The 9313-nt window shown below is 45.3% G+C and overlaps 1 protein-coding gene across 3 annotated transcripts in view; it reads right to left on the minus strand.

Annotated features, from left to right (window-relative positions):
* The window catches only part of LOC121595992 (protein O-mannosyl-transferase TMTC2), a 159137-nt gene extending 158084 nt beyond the window's left edge, over positions 1–1053 (minus strand). For 2 of the 3 annotated variants that reach the window (XM_041920520.1, XM_041920521.1), the window contains exon 1: positions 898–1053. The gene's annotated coding sequence lies outside the window, so the exon portion shown is untranslated. Of the gene's footprint in view, positions 1–722; positions 862–897 lie in introns of those variants that run through there. The other variant, XM_041920522.1, reaches the window with a different exon arrangement.
* Between the last annotated feature and the right edge of the window lie 8260 nt (positions 1054–9313).

Raw genomic sequence — 9313 nt, forward strand, 5'->3', positions numbered from 1 at the left:
TTCTTAGCCAATATAGTGCTTGTGCTCGCGCAAAGTACGCGCTTCCTTTTTGGTGGCGCTCTTTGGTGACGGTCTTTGGGGGGATTTTTTTTTTGTGTGGCCCTCTTTTGAAGCCATGTGACCAGCACGCCTTTTTTCCGTAGGCAGTTTGCGACAACTTGGTACGCTCTCCCTTTCTTTTTTTGCTTTTTGTTCCTTCCCTTGCACTCGTTTGAAGGGAGCGTAGAAGTATCATAAGGGAATTTCCCTCCACTTTCGCCTCACACAGCTGCCACACAGCTGACTGGAGCGGAGCGTGGCAAGAAAGTTTAATGGTTCGGGGTTCGCGATTGGAGAGAGCGGAAATTTGCAAGAAAATGCGAAGAAAATGTGTTTTCACAACAGCTGCTGCGAGGTCGGTGTTTGGCCGTGGTAAAGTGTTTTTTTTCTTCCTTTTCTTTTGCTATTCGATATGCAACTTCCTTCCGGTTTGGGTGAGGGACGGTTCGCTGGCAACATGATGGACAGGATGGACTCTAACAGGGAAATGGGTGGATAAAGTGCATTGCAAATGGATCGTGTATTTCATCGAAATCGAAGTGCACGGAACACACGATTTGCTCAACCAGATGCAAGCAAAAGCAAACCGACCGTTCGTTTCCATCTTTCACTGACTTTAATGTAAACTCCCTAAGCGCACGCTTTCGTTCCCGTGTCACCATGGCTAATGGTTAAATTTTCACCTTTTTTAGTACGATGACGCACATTGACTGTGCGGAAGTGGTCGTTTCAGCATAAACAAAGACCATTGGAATGTTTATGCATCGCTCGTCCAGTTTCTTTCATTACACCTCCAAACACGACCCGTGAGTTGGAAACACACGCGTGACAAACATTTTGTTCCCTCAAATAACGCACCTTCACAGTTTCTCTGTTTTTTTTTCGGAATACACGGAAGCAGGATAAATAGGAAGCAGCTTTGGTTTCCTTTTTGGCTGGTTGGAAAACAGCCCTACGCACTATTTTTTAACGCGCGACGCGCATATAAAAACCCTCCTCCTTTCGGCGTAAGGATTCGGTCGAAACTAAATCCGAACGGGCGGCCGAACGTTTGCTTTAAATGCTACCTTCAACAACGGAGCCGCGAGTGGCAGCACTCACGGACGTGGTGGGTGCTCATTTTCCTGCACGCTCTCGTTCTCACGACCGTGTGTCGACGCGGATTTTCACCCTAATACCCCCATTCAGTAATGCCAGCTGAGACTGGGTTGATGTTATTGGGAATGTGAAAGAATCGCGAAACAATCGAATCGAAAGAGCGAACGAGAGAAGGGCGCGAGAGTGAGTGACGTTTCGAAGTTCGAAAAACCACTCACGAGTTTTTCGGGGCGCAGGCGCGTCTATTTTGTGTGTGACACGTGAACGCGAACCAACGCGAACGAAGCGGTTTTCCTTGGACGGATTTTCATGCTGGTCGCTTTCACCCCGCGGCCGAACTACATTCTCTCAGTTTGAACGGTGTATTTTGCTCTCTCGGTGGTGGATATCGTACCGTGTGGTGAATTTCTGTCGGGTTTCTCACGCTGCTGCAGTGGGAGTGGGGTGGGTGACTGCAGAGCTGCAGAGTGTGGAGGAGGCAAATGTTGATTATTGCAACAGACCTCTTATCATGGTCATTGTTTTGTCATCCCGAATCACCGTTCTCTCCCGCTGGCTTCCCTGTAGCCTGCTCTCTCTCTCTCGTTTACTCGCTCTCTTATTGTCCTTTCGAACGAGACACACTCTCATTGCATCTCGTGCGGCTTTAATAGTAAAGCCACAAAATTTCATTCGACAACATCGAAACATCGCTCTTGTACGGTTACAATTCGGAGCAGTTCCTCTCATTCAGCTATCTCCTCTAGCCACAATCCAACGAACAAAACTAACCATACAGCCAGAAAGGGTGCCATTGGTGGTGTGTTGCTCCCGTTGAGACCGAAGGTGGGAGATTGTTCTCACGCTGGTGACAAGATTTTCCACGAGTTGCTCCATCACACCACACCCGACCGGCACCGGCTTTGTATGGGTGCCGTTTTGGGGGCGAAGAGAAAATTAACTGAGAAATTGTGGTGGCTCGTGTTGCTGGCGTTAGTACGATCGTTTCCCGCTAGAGGATGCTTCGAGGATGCTGGCATGGATTCGGCTCCCCATTCCGTTCGTCGACAAGTGGAGCATTTGAATCAAATTGTATTAACGGAATCTTTCAAACGTTCGGCTTTGTTTGATATTGAATTATTTAAAATCCACATTGATTGTTTTTAACATGTGAAACAACTAAGGCACAAATCAAATGTATTTTAAATAAACGTTTGATTAGAAGTCATATACCCAATTTTGTTAAATAAACTTACTAATACTTGTCCAATAATATTCAGCATGTTTCAAAGAGTTATTAAATTACTTGAATTTAAGCTCCTGTGTAGACTTTAAGATCGGTTTTAAAACACATTTCTATATCGGCAACACTTTCCACAAGATTGAATCCATTGAATTCAATTGAATAAAATGATTGATCAACCAAACAGACAGATATTTTTCAATCATAAACATCTACTGTAAACAATACCATGTTTTGCATGTTGTTTGCAAATTGCAATGTATAGAACATTTGTAAAATTGTAATTCCCCCAACCAGGCAGAAACAATCGTTTCACCAGGCAGCATTGCGAAACGTTTTGTAAATTTCACACCCACTTCCATGCTTCGCTGCCAAGCGCTGCTAGACAGCTAACAAGGCCTGAAATTGCACCTATCGTTTGCCCATCGGTTTAATTTAATTAAAACGACTTCTCCACCCCTGCCAACCAACCAGGAGTGCACGAATAAAACTCGAGTGCAGTGTGACGCGAAAAAGGCATGGTGGGAGTACAAAAAGAAAGAAGGAAAAAAACACACTACTCTCAAATCCGTTTACCGTCGTAGTTCGTCGACATCAGCGAGCTGCGGCTCAGCATTAGCGGTGGAAAAGGAATTAAGCAAAAAAAAAAAGGGAAAAGGGTTTGCAAGAAGAAAAATGAACACAACGAACAGCAGCAGCAGCAGCAGCACTTGCTCGATAGTTTGAGTGAAGAAACTCCCCGCTTGCATTTGAAAGGAAGGCAAGAACAACCAGCTGGCTGATGAAAGAGCGATTCCTTTAATCACCACACATTCCATTTAATTGCTTTATAAATTCAGCATGAAATTTCGATGCACGTCGGTCGAGCGGCCGGTTGCTGCACCTTGCGAGATTCAAATGGTTGAAAAGTGCATGCTGCCTCGCACCAAAAAAAAAATGTATGTATGTATAACTCACAAAACCATTGCTTGCTGAACGGGATAAAGTGGACGGTGGCCAAACAGGAAATGAGATTTCATACGAGGCGTTTCGGCAAAAGAAATGGTAAAACGGTGGAGTGAGCAATGCGCGAAAACTTACCGTGCCTTTTTCGTTTACGGGAATATTCGGTAGTGCATTGAAGCAGTGTTTTCCGGTGTATTTTTTTTAAATAATATAACGTTCGATTATTTTACCCGTCTACGGTAGGGGTTTGGTTTACGTTTCTTGATGTTGACTTTAATGGATTTAAAAAATATTTTTCCTCGTTAAATGTGTTATAAAACCAGAATGGAGTGAAATAATACAAATGCCAGCATCGCTTCAACCGTATCACTACGAGTCGGGGCAAGATTAACGGGTTACATGATCCATTTCTGTTCTGCGCGAGTGTGTGTGAGTATATGTTTGAGTGAGTGAGGAAAAACGGCGACTACCTGCACACCCGACAGTGTGTTGGGTCAGCAAAATACTACAAACGGAGCTCATTTTCACTGGCATCATTAGCACTGCGTTTTCGGCACCGCTTTGGGTTGAAATGGGAGGCAGCAAATGAAGGAATGGAATACCTTACCCTTTTACCCACTTTCAGCCCTTTCCCGCCCGGGAAAGCAGGGGTAACAACCTAGAATCGAAAGGCTTTATTCTCGTGGTAGAGATCCGAGGGTGTGTAATTTCAAACCCGTAGCAAATTAAAATTTTGATTTTTTTAACCCCCAGTAACGTACTCTCTCCTGCTATCATTCTCTTGCCCACCTGCATGGGATCGTGTTCGGATCTGGTCGGTGTGTTTTTCTTCCGACATTCATTATTTTTATTATGTACATACATTCCTGCGCGTTTGCGAAAGTCTTTTCAGTCTCTGCCTCTCTCCCTCTCTCTCTCTCTCTCTCTCTCTCTCTCTCTCTCTCTCTCTCTGTCTCTTTCCATGGTTGGTGTTTGCTTACCGCCGCATCAGTAGTGAACATTCCTTTTGGCAGTGTTAGCGGGTTCTGATCCACAGAATATATGGCTTAGGATTTTTTTTGTGTGTATGTTACACGATCATAATTTCAGTACGGGTGTGCATTTTTATTACACATGTACGGGCAAATTAGAGCCGGGGGCGTACAGGTGTGCTTACCGTTTGTAACGCGAGCCCTTTTTAGCGGCGCTGGATAATTAACAGGAAAATGGGTTATAGAATCTCGCGTTATGCCTGCTGTATAACACTCCTTATGGATAATGGGAAAGGATGTATGCTGCCCGTAGGAACCGTTGTTCTTGTTAGAATATTATAAAAATAGGGCAGACAACTCTTTATGATTTTTATGTTCAGGGAGAAATAATAAAGCCGCAAAATAGGAATAAGAACACTGGAACAAAAACCTGAAAACATGATCGCAGTGTTAATCAACGTTTGTCCTGTCCAATACACATTACAACCTGTTTTTTTATTCAAATTTTCTTCAAATCTGCAGATTATCTTTTTTTATCATTATATTCAAACTCTTTTTAATTGTTTTGTTAATGAATTTTTTACATAAAAAATATATTAATCATGTCTGAAAGTCCTCCATTTTTGCGTATTTTATTTCTGCGTTTGCAGATATGTAGAAGAGATAAACATAGAATGCTTAATTTTGAACGTTTCCTGCCTGTCGATGCCCTGCTTAACAAACATTTGGAGCTTGTCTTTCCACTGTCAATCAATTCGTGTGAGAGGAAAATGGCTAACTTTGCGTAGCTCTTGGTTGAGATCTTTCGATCAAAAGGAAAAATAATACATTTACCATCGTTACATGCAGCATTGAAGCCACAAACCGTGCTGCTTTATTGCCAAATCATGTTACAGCTCGGTGCCAGGGACCTGGCTAGACCCTTCACTCAACACACCTTCTCACATCGGGCCCACAGCAGTTGGCCCCATCCCGACCTTTGCCGCAAATGTTTCGCATGAACAATCGGCTAACTAGTTGTTCCGCTTCAGTATAACTTTCCCACAAAACACACACACACACTACCCATGTGGCTGGGGTTCGGATGGTCGGTTGGTGAATATTTAAGTGCTTTGAGGTCACCTACCTTGATTTCCTCCCTGCGAGCCATAAAGCAAGCAACAATTTTACACGTTCGGCATCGGTTTCAAAACTCATTACCACAATCTTTTTGAAGATTTATGAAATTTTAACTAGTTTTACACACCAGATCAACCCAGCCGGAAGTATCTTTGACACAAACTTAAACGAAACACGCAAAACTTTCCCTGTGCCCGGGAATCGGTTTTTCGGCGAACGGGTCCTACGGTTTCTCTCCGGGCCAACCGGGCGGTGCTGGTAGTGTCGATGAGCCTGCTTGCTCCCTTTTCCATCGTCTATGTGTGCTTTTGTACATGCGTTTGTATGTGTGTGTGTGTTGTTCATCGTTCCACAAGCGCCTCGTTAACGATTCAAAGCCCTTGCACACCGCTCGTTCGCTTGGGACGCTTGGCAGAAGAGCCTTCCTTGATGGGTGCAAGTGCAGCATCCAGCCACGCAAGATGATTGAGGACATGCAAGACACGCTAAGGGAAGTGATGCACCATTAAAATGTATAACATCTCACATCCTGCCGGCGTACGAGCGAGCTTACGAGCGAGCTTCCGGCTACCGAACCTTGGCACTTGGGTACGGACTTTTTTAAGCCCATCCAACAACCATCCTAGCCGAGCGCATGCGACCCGTGTGGAGCACTCCCGGCGAAACTTTGTAATCCAGCGGAAAATTGGGATGGCTTGCGTGGGGGAAAGAAGCAGGTTAGAAAAGGGTTAGCTCGACGCAAAATAACCCAACGCAGTGTCTCAACAACGAGCTAGGCGATGGTTAGTTGCTGCTGCTGCTTCTTCGGCACAGGGACGGCAGATTAAGCCAAAACAAATTAATATGGAAACACTCGTGCTTCCCTTGATCTTCGGGCTGCTTTCGGCTTTCGCAATTTAACAGCAGCTTTTGGTGTACTCCTTCCAAAGTTGTTTAATTAACACTTGCTATCGTTATAAATATTTCAACCATTTTCTTTCCACTGCAAACGTCTGGCGTAGATTATCTGTGAGAGTGATGATGGCGTGGCTAGCGTGGCTGCAAGATCCTGATGCGATAAAGATGAGACGAGATCCAAACCCCTCTTTCCCGCTTTCGAAACACCTGCTCCTATTCCTTGGGGGCGAGAGTTTCACCACTAGTTCCAGTGCCCCGGTCCGATTTGGTGGAGATCATGAAGGGCCAAATCGTTACGGCGTGCTCCGTGCGTACACTCGATGAATAGTTAATTGATAAGCCACAGGCAACCTACCGTTCCGGGTAGCAAGCGGTACCCGTAGAAACCGCATTATGTCAACGAGACCTGTCTGCTGGTGCTGTGCGACAACGGAGATGATGAAGTTGTTCGTGGTTTACTGGAGATGATCGTGGAGTTCTTTCCTGCTGGGCCCCCTTACGACGGACCGGTCGTTCGTTTTCCTTTCCGAGATTAATAATTCGTTTGACTTTTGGCTTCCTCTGGTGTCTGCAGCGAGCAATTCGATTCGGGCAAAGAGCAGATTAATATTAATGTAACATTTGTCCGAGCAAAGCATCGGAACTGAAGAATGTAGCTTTAGTATAAAAATGTGTCTTTTGGGTACTTCTGTAGTTAAATAATTCACATCACATTATAACTACTACAGCAACGAGCTTTACATCAGTGGTCACAGTCTAAAAAGGGTAATGAAGCATGATTTACACACCTACTCATTGGCTCATGGTATTGATAGCCCCGTCCTCAGGACAATCTGTACACGGTCGCAATCATAAATCAAGCAACAGTGTTCAACGCAACGTTGATTTTGCGCACGATTCACAAACAGTTTTTGTTCAACCATCCACCGTTCGCCACTGGGACCTCCTCGACTAAATGTGTTTGTTTACGGTGGCATTTTGTTTGCTTGCCGCGTCATCATCATCAGCCCTGGACGGATCCTTGGAGCGGGAAACTCAATTTGCATCCCACCCTACGCCCTACTTCACCATCCTTATACTGTTGCGCCCCCTTAATTTAAAGAGCTACAACTGTTTATTTGCTTTTGGAAAAGCAAAACAAACTCGATGAATTGCTGCGGCGGCAAAAATCTTATGTCACCCGAGGAAAGGTACTAAATGGAAGGTGTGTGTGAACCAGTGTGTGTGTGAGTGATAGTGGTGGTGGTGGTGGTGGTAAACATTTCCCAAAGTACCCGTGTCCCGGGGAATCGGTTCCGTGGGCGATAAATAATTTAGTCGTTTAATTAAACAACCTTCTGGGTGCATAAGTAATTAGAACAAATGAGCCGTGGCGACGATATCGTACCGGTCGCCCCTGCTACGAAGGCGCCGATGACAACGGAAACGGTGAAGAAACCCCCTCCCCCCCTCGACGGCACCGGTTCTTCCGTTCCGGCCGCTTGCCACCCTGTGGAGCCAGCCACGGGTTTCGGGCTCGGGCAGGTTGAGTGCAACATACCACACTGCCGCGCTTACAACACCCCTGCCGCACTGTGGGACGGCGTTCCGCGAGCTCTCTGCGGTGAGAAATGACATCATTCAGCAGGTCGGCAGCAAACGGTGCAAGCGCTGGTATGCCAAAGGGGTTGGGGAATGAAAAATGTCATCTCCCACCCGGAGCGTTTTCCGCTCTGAAGGGTTCCTTCCGGTTTCCTTCACGCAAACAGGCGACCGCTTTCCCTCCCCCGGGCGTGGAATGACGTGGTAAATATGGCCGTCTTGTCCTTTTTCCGACCTGACACTACGCAGAACGCGTGTGCGTGCCTACCGGAAACGCGGGGCGAAAAGGAGGGAGAAATCTTTCCTTTTTTCCTATTTTGCCTACTTTCTAGGCTTCGTCGGACTTCCTTTCCCATTCCGCACGCACGGCAAAAGGGGATTTCTACTTTCTTTCTTCCGTTTGCCACTGCTACGTTCTCTTGTCGCAGGGAGTTTTGTTTTTAACGCCTTCCCGCACCCATCATTTGGCATGGTGAGGAAAACCCCATTATCAAGCACACCCCGGGAGGAGGAAAGATGTCGCGTCTCCCACAATTGGACCGTGACATCAGGTTGCCCGGAAGATGCAGCAAATAATAGTAAAAAAAAACGAAAACAGACACATACAGAAACAAAAAAGATCCTGGCAGCACACCCCCACCGCGTGGTACTCGAGAAAAGTGTAATTTATGCCTAACGCACCCGTCCGCCACGGTCCGGCGCACAGCATGTCCGTATAATTAGCCCATTCTCTGCCCTATTTCTTAGCGCTGGGAAGGATAGACGCTTTCGCTAGCAGTATTAGTTGTGTTGGTTTTTTTGTTGTTTTTCATTCGCTTTTCTTCCTTCTAGATGAGTGTGTTTAGTTGTCCTTTCGCGCTAGCTGTATAATTTATGCGAGTTTTTTTTTGCAGCGGTATTCTACGCCCGGTACCTTTGCCGCTTGCGGTGCTTTCGTACTGGCCCCAGCATCCCTAAATGGTTTAAGATAGCGGTAAAATTAACGAAAACATATCTCCCGAACGTGTGTCCCGTGGCGTACCCGCGGAGCGCCCGGTGGGTCGTGTAGAAAGCGAGCAGGCGAAAAGGACGAAGAATCTTGTAGATGTAAATTTGTGACGATAATTATCATCTGCAGCTACTGGGTGGTGGTTTGGATTTTATTTTTGCTGGACAGTTTTTTTTTACTTTTAATGATAAATTATCGTCACTTCCGCGTAGTGTTATGGTTTGCGTGAAATTATTTGCATATTTAATGAAACACGAACTATTGTTTTATGTTATTCTGAAAATTGTGCAAACATTTTCAATCAAACTTTTACGTGCAATAATTAAATTGAAAGAATTCAGAGAAAACATTTAATTGAATTACTTTTTCCATGAAGCTCTAAAGCAAATCTGTAGAATTGACGGGACATAAACTAACTTTTTTCCCCTGAAAGCTATTCCTGTCATTTAAATC

The sequence above is a fragment of the Anopheles merus genome, chromosome 3R (genome assembly GCF_017562075.2).
Source record: "Anopheles merus strain MAF chromosome 3R, AmerM5.1, whole genome shotgun sequence".
NCBI classification, from domain to species: domain Eukaryota; kingdom Metazoa; phylum Arthropoda; class Insecta; order Diptera; family Culicidae; genus Anopheles; species Anopheles merus.